We start from the raw sequence: 19897 nt of genomic DNA, 5'->3' as shown, positions 1-19897 counted from the left end.
GAATGACTAAAGGGTAACTCCACTTCCCCAAAGCTCTGAAAGTCCCCAATCAGATTTTCATCACCGGTTGCAGTTTAGAGTCGTACCCAGGACATGCCGCAAAAATTACAATCTCATTCTGTCTCACGTTTATTGCTGTAACTATTATTTCATTGTCAGTTACACCATCATATGAAACAATCTGAAATCTTGAATCCTGTTGATCCAGTCAGCAATAGTGGTGTCAGCAGCAAACCTGAAGATCAAGTTGCCTCTGCATTTGGAATAGAAGAAGTATACATTTTATTACATCTGTGCATATGATAATTCCGGTCCAATCAGTTTATTATCATAAGAACAACACAATGGAAAGTTCTGACCCATTCTAACTAAATGAGATTTCATGGAGTCAGAGAAAAATACAGCACAAAAACAGGTTTTGGCCCATCTAGTCCATGCCAAACCATTTAAACTCCTACTCCCATCAACCTGCACCAGACCATAGCCCCCCATATCTCTACCATCCATGTACCTATGCAAACTTCTCTTGAACTTTGAAATCAAGTTCGTATGCACCACTTGTGCTGGCAGCTCATTCTGCACTTTCACACCCCTCTGAGTGGAAGAGAACTTTCCCTTCATGTACCCCTTAAACTTTTCACCTTTCACCTTAATCCATGACCCCTAGTCATAGTCCCATCCAACCTCAGTGGAAAAAGCTTGCTTGCATTTACCCTACCTATACCCCTCAGAATTTTGTACACTTCATCAAATCTCCTCTCAGTCTTCTAAGTTCCAAGGAATAAAGTCCAAACAGATTCAATCTTTCCTTATAACTCAAGTGCTCCAGTCCAGGCAACATCCTTGTAAAATTCATCCGCATTTTTGTTTCCTGTGAGAAAGCCCAAGCACATAGCAATGAGTTTATTAGATATTAAGGCATTGAAAGGCTGAGCTGTAAGAGTGAATATTATCATGAAAGATTGGATTATGAAGACACGCAGTCCTCTTTTATTGTCATTTAGTAATGCATACATTAAGAAATGATACAATATTTCCTCCGGTGTGATATCACAAAACACAGGACAGACCAAAACTAACAAAACCACATAATTATAACATATAGTTACAACAGTGCAACAATACCATAACTTGCTGAAGATGTCCATGAGCACAGTAAAAAGTTCAAAGTCTCTCAAATGTCCCACACCTCACGCAGACGGGAGAAGGAAGAAAAACTCTCCCTGCCCTGTCCGACCAGAGTCCGCACCTGAGTCATCCGAAAACTTTGACCCTTCGATCAGCTCTCCAACACCAAGTACTGAGCACCATCTCTGTCCGAACAATTCGACCCCAATCTCGGTCGCCAACAGCAGGCAAAGCCGGGCATTTTAAGGCCTTCCCTCCAGAAGATTCCCGACCACGCAGTAACAACAGCAGCGAACTGGCATTTCAGAAATTTCTCCAGATGTTCCTCTGTGCTTTCACGTGTGTCTCCATCAAATCAGAATTGTTCACGGCCCCTATTTAACGGATATGATATCATTTTTCACCGGAGGGCTGCGCATGTGCGGTCTCTCTCTCTCTGTCTGTCTCTGTCTGTCTCTGTCTGTCTCTGTCTGTCTGTCTCTCTCTCTCTCTCTCTCTCTCTCTCTCTCTCTCTCTCTCTGTCTCTCTCTCTCTCTCCTCCCATCTCTTTATTGCAAGATAAAGGAATGTTGACATTTACTACACCCAAGTTCTTTTTATAGGAGTAGAATTTTGTAAGTCCTTAATTAAAAATAGGATTACTCGGCAGGCCAGTGCATAACTGTGGAGAGCTACACAGACTTAACGTTTCAGGTTTGTGAGCATTCTTTCAAGTGGCAAAGATAAGAATTATAGAGTCATAGAAAAGTACAGCACAGAAACAGGCTCTTCAGCCCATCTAGCTCAGGCCAAACCATTTAAACTGTCTACTCCTATCTATCAATCTATACCCAGACCGTAGCCCTCCATACCACTACCAACCATGTACCTACCCAAACTTCTCTTAAACGTTGAAATCGAGCTCTCACCCACCACTTACGCTGGCAGCTCGTTCCACACTCTCACCAACTTGAGTGAAGAAGTTTCCCCTCATGTTCCCCTTAAGTGTTCACCTTTCACCCTAATCCACGACCTAGAACATAGAATAGTACAGCACAGTACAGGCCCTTCGGCCCACAATGTTGTGCCGACCCTTAAATCCTGCCTCCCATATAAACCCCCACCTTAAATCCCTCCATATACCTGCCTCTTAAATTTCATGAGTGTATCTGCCTCCAACACTGACTCAGGCAGTGCATTCCACGCACCAACCACTCCCTGAGTAAAAAACCTTCCTCTAATATCCCCCTTGAACTTCCCACCCCTTACCTTAAAGCCATGTCCTCTTGTACTGAACAGTGGTGCCCTGGGGAAGAGGCACTGGCAATGCACTCTATCTATTATTATCTTGTACACCTCTATCATGTCTCCTCTCATCCTCCTTCTCTCCAAAGAGTAAAGCCCTAGCTCCCTTAATCTCTGATCATAATCCATACTCTCTAAACCAGGCAGCATCCTGGTAATCTCCTCTGTACCCTTTCTAATGCTTCCACATCCTTCCTATAGTGAGGTGACCAGAACTGGACACAGTACTCCAAGTGTGACCTCACCAGAGTTTTACAGAGCTGCATCATTACATCGCGACTCTTAACTCTATCTCTCGACTTATGAAAGCTAACACCCCATAGGCTTTCTTAACTACCCTATCCACCTGTGAGGCAACTTTCAGGGATCTGTGGACATGTACCCCCAGATCCCTCTGCTCCTCCACACTACCAAGTATCCTGCCATTTACTTTGTACTCTGCCTTGGAGTTTATCCTTCCAAAGTGTACCACCTCTAGATGTAGTCTCCACCCAACCTCTGTGGAAAAAGCCAGCTTGCATTTACCCTATCAATACCCTCATAATGTTGTATACTTCATCAAATCTCCCCCCAGTCTTCTACATTTTAGGGAGTAAAGTTCTCTATATTTACCAAGAGATTACCAAGTTTTAAAATAGAAGGGGAAGGAAATGGTTCAAGACAAAAATGGGGTGGCAGTTGGTCAAGAATTATAAAAGCATGAAAAATCCTTAACTGGCAAATTAGTGAGTACAGAGCTGTTTTTCCCTGAGATAGGTGTGTCTAGAATCAATGTGGGAGACAAAGGAATCTCGATAAGCTGCAAAGTGTGGTGGGGAGTGATGGTGTCTCTGATATAGTCCCTTCTACGTTTTTTCACCTCATTCTGGTGGTCATCTCACCCCTTCTCTTCCTTCCCACCCCCTTGCCCACGTGACTTGCCCGTCACCTCCCTCTAATTTCCCATCTCCTTCCCTTTAATCCATAGCTCTCTGCCCTCTCCTATTAGATTCCTTCTTCTTCAGCTCTTTACTCTTTCCAGTAACACCTCCCATCTTCTCATTTCATTCCCTTTCATCCCCCCTCCCCCCACCTTCCCCACCTGGACTCACTCATAACCTGCCAGACTGTACCGCTCCCCTTCCCCCCTCCCCCCACCTTCTTACTCTGGCATCTACTGCCTCCGTTTCCAGTCCTGATGAAGGGTTTCCAACTGAAGCGTTCAAGACACCTGTAGGGAATGGTGCCTCAGAATGGTGGCATCCATTACTAAGGACCCCAATCACCCAGGACATCAGATGCACATCAACCCTGGCAGGGTTTGCAAGACATTACTTTCTACAAAGCAAAACTCAACATCATCAATGGCAGTGACACTTCACTACCAGACGAGCTCAACGACCTTTCTGCTCACTTTGAAAGGGAGAGCCAGACCACACTCAATAGTGGGGGACAGAGGGTCCAGTGAGATGGAGAAACTGAGGGAAATACATGTTAGTAGGGAAGTGGTGTTAGGTAAATTGAAGGGATTAAAGGCAGATAAATCCCCAGGGCCAGATGGTCTGCATCCCAGGATGCTTAAGGAAGTAGCCCAAGAAATAGTGGATGCATTAGTGATAATTTTTCAAAACTCATTAGATTCTGGACTAGTTCCTGAGGATTGGAGGGTGGCTAATGTAACCCCACTTTTTAAAAAAGGAGGGAGAGAGAAACCGGGGAATTATAGACCGGTTAGCCTAACGTCGGTGGTGGGGAAACTGCTGGAGTCAGTTATCAAGGATGTGATAACAGCACATTTGGAAAGCGGTGAAATCATCGGACAAAGTCAGCATGGATTTGTGAAAGGAAAATCATGTCTGACGAATCTCATAGAATTTTTTGAGGATGTAACTAGTAGAGTGGATAGGGGAGAACCAGTGGATGTGGTATATTTGGATTTTCAAAAGGCTTTTGACAAGGTCCCACACAGGAGATTAGTGTGCAAACTTAAAGCACATGGTATTGGGGGTAAGGTATTGATGTGGATGGAGAATTGGTTGGCAGACAGGAAGCAAAGAGTGGGAATAAACGGGACCTTTTCAGAATGGCAGGCAGTGACTAGTGGGGTACCGCAAGGCTCAGTGCTGGGACCCCAGTTGTTTACAATATTTATTAATGACTTAAGAGAGGGAATTAAATGCAGCATCTCCAAGTTTGCGGATGACACGAAGCTGGGCGGCAGTGTTAGCTGTGAGGAGGACGCTAAGAGGATGCAGGGTGACTTGGATAGGTTAGGTGAGTGGGCAAATTCATGGAAGATGCAATTTAATGTGGATAAATGTGAAGTTATCCACTTTGGTGGCAAAAACAGGAAAACAGATTATTATCTGAATGGTGGCCGATTAGGAAAAGGGGAGGTGCAACGAGACCTGGGTGTCAATATACACCAGTCATTGAAAGTGGGCATGCAGGTACAGCAGGCGGTGAAAAAGGCGAATGGTATGCTGGCATTTATAGCGAGAGGATTTGAGTACAGGAGCAGGGAGGTACTACTGCAGTTGTACAAGGCCTTGGTGAGACCACGCCTGGAGTATTGTGTGTAGTTTTGGTCCCCTAATCTGAGGAAAGACATTCTTGCCATAGAGGGAGTGCAGAGAAGGTTCATCAGATTGATTCCTGGGATGGCAGGACTTTCATATGATGAAAGACTGGATCAACTAGGCTTATACTCATTGGAATTTAGAAGATTGAGGGGGGATCTTATAGAAATGTATAAAATCCTAAAGGGATTGGACAGGCTAGATGCAGGAAGATTGTTCCCGATGTTGGGGAAGTCCAGAACGAGGGGTCACAGTTTGAGGATAAAGGGGAAGCCTTTTAGGACCGAGATTAGGAAAAACTTCTTCACACAGAGAGTGGTGAATCTGTGGAATTCTCTGCCACAGGAAACAGTTGAGGCCAGTTCATTGGCTATATTTAAGCGGGAGTTAGATATGGCCCTTGTGGCTAAAGGGATCAGGGGGTATGGAGGGAAGGCTGGTACAGGGTTCTGAGTTGGATGATCAGCCATGATCATACTGAATGGCAGTGCAGACTCGAAGGGCCGAATGGCCTACTCCTGCACCTATTTTCTATGTTTCTAAGAGGATCCCTGCAGCATCCGACCCTGTGATCTCTATCTCAGAGGCCGACCTCAGGCAGTCTTTCAGGATGGTTAAACCTCAAAACTCAGCAGGGACCAACAGAATACCTGGTAAGGCTCTGAAAGCCTGTGCCAACCAGCTGGCAGGGGTGTTTAAAGATACTTTCAATTTCTCGCTGCTACAATTGGAAGGTCCCACCTGCTTCAAAGGGGCAACAGTTATCCCAATGCCCAAGAAAAGCAGCGTGAGCTGCCTCAATGTCTGCTGTCCAGTCTCACTCACATCTAGAGTGATGAAATGCTTTGAGCGGTTGGTCCTGCCTGGAATCAACTCCTGCCTCAGCAAGGACCTGGATCCACTGCAGCTTGCCTATTGGCACAATAGGTCAATGGCAGAAGCAATCTCAATGGCTCTCCACACACAACGTTGGATCACCTGGACGGTACAAACACCTGTGTCAGGATGCTCTTTATTGAGTATAGCTCAACATTTAACACCATTATTCCAACAGTCCTAATCAAAAATCGGCAGAACCTGGGCCTCTGTACCTCCCCCTGCAACTGGATCCTTGACTTCCTAACCAGAAGACCACGATCTGTGTGGATTGGTGATAACATCTCCATCTTGCTGACAATCAACACTGGTGCTCCACAGGGATGTGTGCTTAGCCTACTGCTCTACTCCCTCTACACCCCCGTCTGTGTGGCTAGGCATAGCTCCAATACCATCCATAAACCTGCTGATGATACAACCATTGTTGGCAGAATTTCAGATGGTGACAAGAGGGCGTACAGGAGTGAGATATACCAGCTAGTTAAGTGGCGTCACAGCAACAACCTTGCACTCAAAGTCAGCAAGACCAAAGAGCTGATTGTGGACTTCAGGAAGGGGTAAGACGAAGGAACACATATATAATCATAGTCATACTTTATTGATCCCGGGGGAAATTGGTTTTCATTACAGTTGCACCATAAATAATTAAATAGTAATATGTAAATTATGCCAGGAAATAAGTCCAGGACCAGACTATTGGCTCAGGGTGTCTGACCCTCCAAGGGAGGAGTTGTAAAGTTTGATGGCCACAGGCAGGAATGACTTCCTATGACGCTCTGTGTTGCATCTACCAATCCTCATAGAAGGATCAGGAGTGGAGAGAGTGAGCAGCTTCAAGTTCCTGTGTGTCAGTATCTCTGAGGACCTAGCCTGGATGCAACACATTGATGCAGCTACAGAGAAGGCAGGACAGCGGCTATATTTCATTCGGAGTCATGGAGATTTGGTTTGTCAACTGAAACACTTGAAAACTTCTATAAAGGTTCCGTTGAGAGCATTCTGACAGGCTGCATCACCATCTGGTATTGGGGGGGAGGGCGTGGGGGCTGCTGCATAAGATCAAAATAAGCTGTAGGAAAATGTAAAATTAGTCAGCTCCATCATGGGTACCAGCCTCTGTAGTATTCAAGACACCTTCGAGGAGCAGTGCCTTAGGATGGTGCCACCCATCATAAAGATCCTCACCACCCAGAACATGCCCTTTTCTCAGTGTTACCATTGGGAAAGACGTACGGGAGCCTGAAGGCACACACTCAGTGATTCAGGAACAGCTCCTTCCCCTTGTCATCTGATTTCTAAATGGACATTGAACCCATTAACACTCACAACATGCTGGAGGAACTCAGCAGGTCAGGCAGCATCCTTGGAAATGATCAGTCGATGTTTCGGGCCGGAACCCTTTGTCAGGACTGTAGAGGGAAGGGGCAGAGGCCCTATAAAGAAGGTCGGGGGAGGGTGGGAAGGAGAAGGCTGGTAGGTTCCAGGTGAAAAACCAGTAAGGGGAAAGATAAAGGGGTGCAGGAGGGGAAGCAGGGAGGTGATAGGCAGGAAAGGTGAAGAAGGAATAGGGGAAAACACAATGGGTAGTAGAAGGAGGTGGAACCATGAGGGAGATGATAGGCAGCTGGGGGAGGGTGCAGAGTGAAATAGGGATAGAGGAAGGGAGGGGGAGGGAATTACCAGAAGTTGGAGAATTCTATGTTCATACCAAGGGGCTGGAGAGTACCCAGACGGTATATGAGGTGTAGCTCCTCCAGCCTGAGTTTAGCCTCATCATGGCAGTAGAGGAGGCCATGTATGGACATATCTGAATGGGAATGGCAAGCAGAGTTGAAGTGGGTGGCTATCGGGAGATCCTGTCTGTTGTGGCGGACGGAGCGGAGGTGCTTGACAAAGCGGTCCCCCAATCTGCATCGGGTTTCACCGATGTAGAGGCGGCCGCACCAGGAGCACCCAGTACAATAGATGATCCCAACAGACTCACAAGTGAAGTGTTGCCTCACCTGGAAGGACTGTTTGGGGCCCTGAATGGTGGCAAGAGAGGAGGTGTAGGGACAGGTGTAGCACTTACACTTACAGGGATAAGTGCTGGGGGGGAGATCCGTGGGGAGGGATCGATCCCTGCGGAAAGCGGGGAGGGGTGGAGAGGGAAAGATTTGCTTAGTGGTGGGGTCCTGTTGAAGGTGGCGGAAGTTGTAGAGGATAATGTGCCGGATCCGGAGGCTGGTGGGGTGGTAGGTGAGGACAAGGGGAACTCTGTCCCTGCTGTGGTGGCGGGAGGATGGGGTGAGGGCCGAAGTGCGGGAAATGGAGGAGATGCGGAACTCATTAACACTACCTCACTTTTTCTATTACTTCTATTTTTGCACCACTGTTTCTAGTTTAATTATTTAATATGCATATACTTACTGTAATTCATTTTTTTCTACATTTATCATATATTGCATTGAACTGCTGCCACTAAGTTAACAAATCTCACAACACATGCCGGTGATAATAAACCTGATTCTGACTCTGATTCCGTACATGTATTCCCCTCCATAGATGCTGCCTCTTGCCGTGTACCCAGTGTGTGTTGAGAAAGCTTCTTTTGTCTTCTTCCCAGTTTTGACAAAACGTTAGTTTCATTTCTCTTACGACTTGGACAGCACTGTTTTAAATTTTAGAATCCCAGCAATTCTGTTGTTGTTTTGATTTTCTCCCAATTATGTGCTGCTACCCAGTAAGAATGACTGAACAATTAAACAGGTAGGAGCTAATCAAAGATTGCCAGCAGCGTCCTGCATCACAAGACTGCTTTAAGGAAATCACGACTAAAATAAAAGGGGATTTTTAAAAACTTGCACAACACAAACAACAAGACTTTCCACAAAAGGTTGAAGTGAAACACAAATTGGAATTGGTAATTGATTTATTATTGTCAAACGACTTCCGTAGAAGTATTTGCCAAGAATAGTCATGGTCATGGATAAGACCATGTTCGCCCACATCCACATGGTGCGCACACAATGATTATAACAATGTTTGTCACGCACACACACATACTCAGGGGTATGTGTTCATAGTGATCTGCTGCTGTAGCCCATCCACCTGATGGTCCAGCACGTTGAGTGTTCAGAAATGCTCTTCTGCACACCGCTGTTGTAAAGCACGGTCACTTGAGTTACTATCAGCTTGAACCAGTCTGGCCTTTCTCCTCTGACCTCTCTCATTAACAAAGCATTTTCGCACTCAGAACACCAGCTCACTGGATTTCTTTTTTTTTCATTTTTCTCACCAATCTGTAAACTCTAGAGACTGTTGTGCATGAAAATCCTAGGAGATCAGCCGTTTATGAGATACTCAAATCACCCCATCTGGCACTATGAATCATTCCACAGTCAAAGTCACTTAGATCACATTTCTTCCCCATTCTAACGTTTGGTTTGAACAACAATTGAACCTCTTGGCCATGTCTGCTGCCACATGATTGCTGATAAGATATTTGCCTTAACGAGTAAGTATACAGGAGGTACCTAACAATGTACCCTCTGTGTGAGATAAATTGAAGAATAAAACAGTGAAGGTAAAACGGTAACGGAATTCAGAGTAGAGTATTACCATAAGACCATAAGATATAGGAGCAGAATTAGGCCATTTGGCCCATTGAGTCTGTGCCTCCATTTCATCATGACTGATCCATTTTCCCTCTCAGCCCCAATCTCCTGCCTTCTCCCCATAACCCTTCGTGCCCTCACTAATCAAGAACCTAGCAATCTCTACCTTAAGTATACCAAGTGACCTCACCCCCAGTGCTGCCTATGACAATGAATTCCACAGATTCAATACCCTCTGTTCTAAATGGACAGCCCTGTGTTCTGAGACTATGTCCTCTGGTCTTAGGCTTCCCCACCTTAGGAAACGTCCTCTCCACCTCTGAGCAAAGATGGCTGAAATTCCTGGGAATAGCTCACAAGACGCAGAACAGTTATGTCCCACAGTAGAAGTTGTTCTCAAATGGTAGTGGTAGGCAACCGTAGCTGACAGGTGAAGTTAAGGACTGCATAAAAGCCAAGGAAAGGGCATATAAGGTAGCATAAGTGAGTGGGGAGTTGGATGATTCGGCAACTTCTAAAATCCAACAAAAAAAAGCTATAAGAAGAGAAGAGATGAAATATGAGTGAAAACTAGCCAATAAGCAGGTCACCAAAAGTTTTTTTTTCCAATTATATAGAGTAAAAGGGAGGTGAGAGTTGACATTGGAAATTGATGCTGATGAGGTAGTAATGGGGAACAAAGAAATGGCAGATGAACTGAATGGGTACTTTGCACCTGTCTTCACTGTGGAGGATGCCAGCAGTGTGCCAGAAGTCCATGAGTGCCGGGGAGCAGGGAGTCATGGGGCTATTACAAAGGAAAAGGTGATAGGCAAACTCACAGGGTGGATGTGGATTGGGAGAGGATGTTTCTTACAATAGAACCAGAGGGCATAGCCTCAAATTTAAGGAGCAACATTTTAGAATAAAGGTAAGGAGGAATTTCTTTTAGCCAGAGTGTAGTGAATCTGTGGAATTCTCTGCCACAGACTGCGGTGGAGTCTAAGTCCGTGGGTGTATATAATGCAGAAGCTTATAACTACCTGATTGGTCAGAACATCAAAGAATACAGCGAGAAGGTTGATTGGGATCAACCATGATGAAATGGCAGAGCAGGCTCAATGGGCTGAATGGCCTAATTCTGCTCCTACGTCTTATAATTTCATGGTCTAATAAACTGACTAGAAAGACTGGCTCTGTTAAAGGAATCAAACTGTACACACTGGAGGCTGTGGGAGAACAAAGGACCCTCCAGAATATCCTGGCAGTTCTGGACAATGTTTCTCACCCTCGGCATGCCACCTTGGCTGAACAAAGGAGCACTTATAGTGATAAACTAAAACAACTGTGCTGCTCCAAGGTCCACTATATGAGGTCATTCTTACCCTCAGCCATTAGGCTCTATAGTGAGTCAAACTATAGCCAGGGAAGTGATGACCCCCTCCTGTTAGTTACCTGTTTGAGGCAACTTATTTTTCATTCTTTCTTACTTCTCTTCTAACATCTGTGTATCTGTGCTGCTGTGACACTGTAATTTCCTTTGGAATCAATTAAGTATCTATCCATCTATCTATCTACAATAATGAAGTAACTCTCAATCTTTTAATTTGCAACCAACCCTGAGACCCAATGACCAGTAATGCAAACTGAAAATGCTGGAGGGATTTGGCACGACCTGTAGAGAGAGCAACAGATTTAACATTGCAGGAAACTGACCTCTCATCAGAACTGGATAAACTTAAAATAAAGTGGAAAACTACTTAAAAAACAGGGAAGAATTGATAGGATATGATTGGTATCAGTATTGATATTGGCTTATTATTGTCACATGTACAAAGAGGGCGAAGGGTTCATACAGAGCAAATTATGATACTGTGCAGTGAGGTAGAACAAAGTAAAACAATAACAATGCAGATAAAAGTTCAACAGTTACAGACAACTGTGGTGCAGGTAGAAAGACTGAGTTCATGGAACATACTGTACAACATAGAACATTACTGGGCCGCACAGTAGCATAGCAGCTAGTGTAAAGTTTTACCGTTGCAGTGTCCCGGATTCATTTCCCACTACTTTCTGTAAGGAGTTTGTACCTTTTCCCTGTGACTGCATGGGTTTCCTCTGGGTGCTCTGATTTCCTCCCACATTCCAAAGACATACAGCACGGGTTAGTATGTTAATTGGTGACATGGCCGGTATGGATCATTGGGCCAGAAGGGCCTGTCACTGTGTTGTTGTACCTCTAAATTAAAATATTAAAATAATTACAGGTCCATAACCATAGTTTCCTCTAAGCTGTGCACGTGTGCACGCACACACACATTTTTCAACCAGTGCACAAAGGAAATTAACGTGTGCACAAAAGTTTAGTACCTAAAATAATGTAGTAGTTAATAATTATACTTACTGAAAATAATTTTTTAGCTAACTGTTTCTGTTAACTAGTTAGTCGGTTTTTCAAATACCACAATGCACGTCACTAATTTACGTCACCTCACCTATCCTGTTCCAGTTTGTACAGCTGCATCACGGCGGCAGCCATCTTTGGCAGACAGTGTTCGTATTGTAAAGTTTACAAAGATCTGTTTCAAATAGATAGCTTATTAAGTTTTTATTGGAAAAAATATTGATTCACTATGTCGAATTCAAAAGAAGCGAAGGGTGTGAAGTGCAAAAGAACTGCAAATTTGATTAAAGTTGAGTGACTTAACAAAATAGTAGAAACTGCTACACTGAAAGCTCATGAGGTCATGAACGTTCAGCTACGAGAAATATTTATGTATGATTCGGAAACTGGAGTTATCTGTTTGTATTGTCGTGATGCGAAAGTTGCTGGAGCATTTGCTAGCGGAAAGAAGTGGGATGATATTTGGAAACTTGGCTTTTTGAAGCGTCATTTGGCAAGTAAATCACATTTGGATGGTGTACAAAAGCTCAGGCAACAGAACCCATCATTACCTGTTACAGGAGTGCTACGCATGTTACAGTTGAGTGAAGATGAGCGAGAGTGAAAACAATCAAACCCAGAGGAGATCAAAGTTGAGGTACAAGAATGGTCAGCTTTTGATTTCTCCGCAATTGCAGATTGTGACTTCACATTTGGCGATGAACACGTTAATGCCTTATGTCTAAAATATCATGATTTTCTAGCTGAAAGTACTGTATTAGTTAGACAGTTTAATGATTTCAAATTTTCCGTGCAAGAAAAAATTAAATCCAAACTGATTTCAAACTGTGCTGAAATGGTGGCATTTGTACTTCACAATGAACAGTTTTGTAACCTTGCACAGTTGATGCACATTGGGGGAACCTTTCTTGCATCTAGTGCGGACTGTGAGCGAGGTTTTAGCCTAATGGATCAACTCAAAAGCAAGCTGAGAAACCGTTTAGGTGAATGTCATTTGGATATGTTAATGAGAATCAAAAGTTATCAATTGGATGGAAGTTCTATTAGTCGAGATGGAGTTTACAAAGAATGGGTAAATGCCAAAGACAGGAGAGAGAAAAAATAACTGAGTGACTTAAATATGATAAAAATTAAGTATCTCCAACCTGGTGGCATGAACATTGACTTCTCTAACTTCCGTTAATGCCCCTCCTCCCCTTCGTACCCCATCCATTATTTAGTTATTTATTTGTTTGTTTGTTTGTTTATTTATTTATTTATTAATTATCATTATTATGATTTTTTTCTTTCCCCTTTTTTTCTCTCTTATTTTCTCCCTCTGTTCCTCTCACTATACTCCTTGCCCATCCTCTGGGCTTCCCCCCTCCCCTTTCTTTCTCTCTAGGCCTCCCGTCCCATGATCCTCTCCCTTCTCCAGCCTCATATCCCTTTTGCCAATCAACTTTCCAGCTCTTGGCTCCATCCCTCCCCCTCCTGTCTTCTCCTATCATTTCAGATCTCCCCCTCCCCCTCCCACTTTCAAATCTCTTACTAGCTCTTCCTTCAGTTAGTCCTAACAAAGGGTCTTGGCCCGAAACATCAACTGTACCTCTTCCTAGAGATGCTGCCTGGCCTGCTGTGTTCACCAGCACTTTTTGTGTGTATGACTTAAATATGTATGTTATTTTGTTGTTATTTTGTGCAGTTTTATGTCAAATAGTTTGTAAACCTACATAAACTGTCCCATGTGTGCATTCAGTGCGCACATACTTCTGTCACAGGAAAACAATTTGCACAACATATGTTTGTGCACACTGACTACTGAAAATTAGAGGGAACATTGTGCCGACCTTGTTAACCCACTCTCAGATCAATCTAACCCTTCCCTCCTACGTAGCCCTCCACTTACTTTCATCTATTTGTCTATCTGTGTAAGTGAGGCCTCTGTTGGTCATGCTCAACCATGGATCTTATGTCCCGGCTGTCTAGATTCACGAGCCTGGGCAGTACGGTACGGGGAACAAGCTGTTGTCCCTGAGTTAGGCTGCCCCCTCTCCACGCATCTGATGAACACGAAGGAACAGCAGAGATGGATACAGTTTGGTACCAGCGGCACTGCAGGAGTTGCCGGTCATTGTTGAACTCAATGTAGGACTGCCTTAGGGACTTCAGCTCCGGAATTTTCCTTCGGAGTTTACTCGCAAAGCCTTCCGCATAAATGGGTATGACCAAAAGGTAGCGGAGATTTAAGATCGGAGTTTCCCTTCTTCTGCCTTTCTAAGAGTTTCTTAAATACCCCTAATACCTCTACCACTGCCTTTCACAAGACGTTCCACACACCTGTGTAAAAATCTACCCCTGACATCCTCCCTACATTTTCGTCCAGTCACCTCAAAATTATGCCCCCTGGTATTAGCCATTTCTGCCCTGGTGAAAAGTCTCTAGCTGTCCAAGGTCACAGCTGTGTGAGACAGGAAAGACTAAATAACAGTAAACAATCATGCAGGATTACAGGAGTAGTTATTAGGCACGTGAAGGGGAGAATCAATCAGTCTGGAGGAAGTGTAAGTTGGAAACAGAACAGTGATCTGTAATTAATACACACTGTAATTATTTTGAGTTTGATTACTTTCACTTTGATTACTTTGTATTACGGTTCTTTAAGGTTGTCATGGCTGGGGTTGGTAATGGAGATAAGGTCCCACTATCTACTAAGTGCTCCCAATGCAAGTACCTCAAATAGCCTGGGACAGCTAAGTCCAGCTCCTGACCTTCACATGTGCCTTAGCTACTAAGCCCAGCAGAACTGTTTCTACTGACAGGAGAAGGGGTAAAAGCGGTTTATTGGTGCCTTAAAACTAGTTGCTTCGGGCAGATGGGACCCATTAGCTGTGGTTGGTGACTTATCCAGGATAAGCAAAACCCTGATCTCAAACTTCTGCTGCCTTGCAGCTATACCCACGGATGGGGAAGGCTTTGGGAGTCAACCCCAAGGAAAGATCCAGGATTGTTGTCCCTATGTTGATTTCAATGCTGACTGACTCTGCTGGTGTCAGACATGGCTCTAAGCAGCACTGGGGCTGCACGGGGGACTGTATTGGCTCCCTTCCTATTTACCCTGTACACCTCAGAGTTCAGATATAACACTGAGTCATGTCGTCTGCACGGTGTATAAAGGGAGGACAGGAGGATGAATACAGGACCCTGGTGAAAGACTTGGTCAAATAATGCAAGCTGAATCATCTGCAGCTCAACATCAGTAAGACAAAGGAGATGGTGTTGGGCTTTAGGAAAATTAAACCTACATTGCTCATTGTTACTATTGATGGTGAGGACATGGGTGTGGTGAGGACTACAGACTTGAATGGAGCAACAACACAGAGGCTGTGTACAAGAAGGGCCACAGTCACTACTTCCTGCGGGCACTGAAATCCTTTGGAGTAGGCAGGCCTCTCCTTCACATGTTCTACCAGTAACAATCTTCTACGTGGTGGTGTGATGGGGAAATGGCAGCAACACGAGAGATGCCATAGTTGCAATAGACTGATTAGAAAGGCTGGCTCTGTTAAACTGGACACACTGGAGGCTGTGGTCAAACAAAGGACCCTGTGGAAAATCCTGGCAATCCTGAACAACATTTCCCACCCTCTGCATGCCACCTTGGCTGAACAGAGGAACATTTAGTAATAGACTAATCCATCTGCACTGCTCCAAAGAGCACTATATGAGGTCATTCTTACCTTCGGCCATTAGGCTCTATAATGAGTCAACCTATAGCGAGGGAAGTGATGACCCCCTCCTGTTAGACTGTTTGAGGTAACTTATTTTTTACTCTTTCTACTTCTTCTAATATTTATATTGTAATGCTACTTGTAATGCTATTGTGACACTGTAATTTCCTTTGGGATAAATAAAGCTCCTAACTATGTATCTAAACTGTATCAGTCTCTGCCATTCATTTGGGTTCATCAGATGCACGGAGAGGGGGAGTCTACTACATGGGCAACAACTTGCTCTCCGCATTGTACTGCCCTGGTTTGTGCATCTAGACAGCCAGGACGCAACATCCAGAGATTCCAGAGATGAAGGGGTTAGACTATGAGGAAAGATTAAGTCGCCCGGGACTGTACTTGCTAGAATTCAGAAGAATAAGAGGAGATCTTATAGAAACATATAAAATTATGAATGGGATAGATAAGTTAGAGGCAGGAAAGTTGTTTCCACTGATAGGTAGGTCTAGAACTAGAGGATATAGCCTCAAGATTCAGGGGAGTAGATTTAGGATGGAGATGAGGAGGAACTGCTTTTCCCAGACCGTGGTGAACCTGTGGAATTCTCTGCCCGATGAAGCAGTGGAGACTACCTCAGTAAGTATGCTTAAGGCAAGTTTGGACAGATTTACGGGGGAAAGGTAGGTAGACGGAGATGAGTCTATGGCCAGATCAGCCAAAATCTTATTGAATGGCGGAGCAGGCTCGACGGGCCAGATGGCCGACTCCTGCTCCTATTTCTTGTGTTTTTGTCCATGGCCAGCCCTAACTGATGGAGGCCTCACTCACTCACTTTGTATTACTTTGATTTCCAGATTTCTCTTGTTTGTGATCTGTAGTTAACACCACGTGTTCAAATTTCTGCCCCCGCCCATCTGCGGATACCACCTAATGGGTGTTGACGAGCACAGAGCAGGAGCGTTACTTGTGCCTCTCCATCATGCCAATGCACGAGACTTCTGCTCTGGTTTGGCACAGCCACAAGTTCTATTGAGCATATGACTCTGAACATGAAACACTGGGATAAATAGATTCAGAATTCAAGATTCAAATCACATGTACTGCAGATCAAAAAAGCAGTGAAATGTGTTGTTTGTGTTAATGACCAACACACTCACGGGTGCACAGGGGGCAGCCTGCAGGTGTCAGCACACATTCTGGCGCCAACATAGCTTGCCCACAATGCTTGGCAGAACAACACAGAACACAACCAGTCCCGTTTCTCCCTCCAACCCACGCATGAACATGGTCCTCTACCCCAAGATAATCCGTATTCTTCAGCCTTCAGTCTCCAGTGGACTCTGATTTGGACACTGCCGTGAAGACATTGTAACCTTAGTCATCTTAGTCATGAGCATTAGCTCCATAGCATCCAGGCCATCTTCAAGCAGTGATACCTCAAAAAGGCAGCATTAAGGACCCCCATCTCAAAGAACGTGCTCTCTTCTCAATGATAGAATCAGAGAGGAGGTACAGGAGCCTGACGGCACAAACTCAATGATTCAGGAACAGCTTCTTCCTTTCTGTCATCTGATTTTTGAATGAACTTTGAACCCATGAACACTACCTCACTACTTTTTTATTTTTATTTTTACACAACTTATTTAATTTACTATTTTATGTAAGCGCCATGTACCTATCTAAGAGTGTCTTTAAAGACCCCATTGTATCTGCCTCCACCACCGTCGCCAGCAGCCCATTCCACACACTCACAACTCCGTGTGAAAAACGTAACCCTGACATTTCCTCGGTACCTATTTCTTAGCACCTTAAAACTATGCCCCCCACGTGCTAGCCATTTCAGCCCTGGGAAAAAGCCTCTGGCTATCCACACGATCAATGCCTCTCATCATCTTATACACCTCTATCAGGTCTCCAAGGTGAAAAGACCAAGTTCACGCAACTTATTATGTATTGCATTGTACTGGTGCTGGAAAGACAACAAATTTCACGACATCTGCTGGTGATATCAAACCTGATTCTGACGCTGATCTGAGCTCAACTATCTCAGCAGATTTACAGATCCATAGACCCAGAGGTCTGGCCAACAAACCTCGACTTCCGGACTTCTGAGTCGGCCCTCAGTGGATGCCGTGACAGGGACATCTACTGAGAGCAAGGTGACAACTTGGCTGACTACTTTTCTGGATGACTTATCAGCTAAATTTGTATACTGAGGTAAGCCATCTGGTTTTTACCTACACATTGTAAGAGCCTTTCTTTGTCAATTGATTGAAACATGAGAACCAAGAATTTGTACGCACATGGCCAAGGAAAACAATGCAGTTACTTTTGTGGGAAAGAAACAAGTCAGATAGGAATAAAACTTCCTGTTCACTGTCTTGTCAACACTTTCCCTGTGGCAAGGATGGAATAGATAGATACACGCAGTGGCCACTTCATTAGGTACACCTGTACACCTGCTTGTTAATTAATGCAAATATCTAACCAGCCAATCATGTGGCAACAATGCACAAAAGCATACAGACATAAGACCATAAGACAAAGGAGCAGAAGTCGGCCATTCGGCCCATCGAGTCTGCTCCGCCATTTTATCATGAGCTGATCCATTCTCCTATTTAGTTCCACTCCCCCGCCTTCTCGCCATAACCTTTGATACCCTGGCTACTGAGATACCTATCAATCTCTGCCTTAAATACATCCAATGACTTGGCCTCCACTGCTGCCCGTGGCAACAAATTCCATAGATTCACCACGCTCTGACTAAAAAAATTTTTTCGCATTTCTGTTCTGAAAGGGCGCCCTTCAATCCTTAAGTCATGCCCCCTCGTACTAGACTCCCCCATCATGGGAAACAACTTTGCCACATCCACTCTGTCCATGCTTTTTAACATTCGAAATGTTTCTATGAGATCTCCCCTCATTCTTCTAAACTCCAAGGAATACAGTCCAAGAGCGGACAAACATTCCTCATATGTTAACCCTCTCATTCCCGGAATCATTCTCGTGAATCTTCTCTGTACCCTCTCCAACGTCAGCACATCCTTTCTTAAATAAGGAGACCAAAACTGCCCACAGTACTCCAAGTGAGGTCTCACCAGCACCTTATAGAGCCTCAACATCACATCCCTGCTCCTATACTCTATTCCTCTAGAAATGAATGCCAACATTGCATTCACCTTCTTCACTACTGACTCAACCTGGAGGTTAACTTTAAGGGTATCCTGTACGAGGACTCCCAAGTCCCGTTGCATCTCAGAACTTTGAATTCTTTCCCCATTTAAATCATAGTCTACCCGTTTATTTTTTCTGCCAAAGTGTATAACCATACACTTTCCAACATTGTACTTCATTTGCCATTTCTCTGCCCATTCTTCCAATCTATCCAAGTCTCTCTGCAGACTCTCCGTTTCTTCAGCACTACCAGCCCCTTCACCTATCTTCATATCATCAGCAAAAATAGCCACAAAGCCATCTATTCCATAATCCAAATCGTTGATGTACAATGTAAAAAGAAGCGGCCCCAACACTGATCCCTGTGGAACACCACTGGTAACCGGCAGCCAACCAGAATAGGATCCCTTTATTCCCACTCTCTGTTTCCTGCCAATCAGCCAACGCTCTATCCACGTATGTAATTTTCCTGTAATTCCATGGGCTCTTATCTTGTTTAGCAGCCTCATGTGTGGCACCTTGTCAAAAGCCTTCTGAAAATCCAAATATATAACATCCACTGCATCTTCCTTGTCTAGCCTACTGGTAATTTCCTCAAAAAATTATAATAGGTTTGTCAGGCAGGATTTTCCTTTAAGGAATCCATGCTGAGTTCTGCCTATCTTGTTATATGCCTCCAGGTACTCTGTAACCTCATCCTTGACAATCGACTCCAACAACTTCCCAACCACCGATGTCAAGCTAACAGGTCTATAACTTCCTTTTTGTTTCCTTGCCCCCTTCTTAAATAGCGGAGTGACATTTGCAATCTTCCAGTCTTCCGGAACCATGACAGAATCTATCGACTTTTGAAAGATCATCGCTAATGCCGCCACAATCTCCACAGCTACTTCCTTCAGAACACGCAGGTGCATTCCATCTAGTCCAGGAGATTTATCGACCTTTAGCCTATTCAGCTTCCTGAGTACTTTCTCTGTCGTAATTGTGGCTGTGCACACTTCTCTTCCCTGCCACCCTTGAGTGTCCGGTATCCTGCTGTCTTCCTCAGTGAAGACTGATGCAAAATACTTGTTCAATTCCTCTGCCATCTCCTTATCTCCCATTACGATTTCTCCAGCATCATTTTCTATCGGTCCTATATCTACTCTCACCTGTCTTTTACTCTTTATATACTTGAAAAAGCTTTTA

This window comes from Mobula birostris, chromosome 2, assembly GCF_030028105.1.
Source record: "Mobula birostris isolate sMobBir1 chromosome 2, sMobBir1.hap1, whole genome shotgun sequence".
NCBI classification, from domain to species: Eukaryota; Metazoa; Chordata; class Chondrichthyes; order Myliobatiformes; family Myliobatidae; genus Mobula; species Mobula birostris.
The sequence above is the reverse complement of the archived record's forward strand: the minus strand, read 5'-3'. Positions refer to the sequence as shown.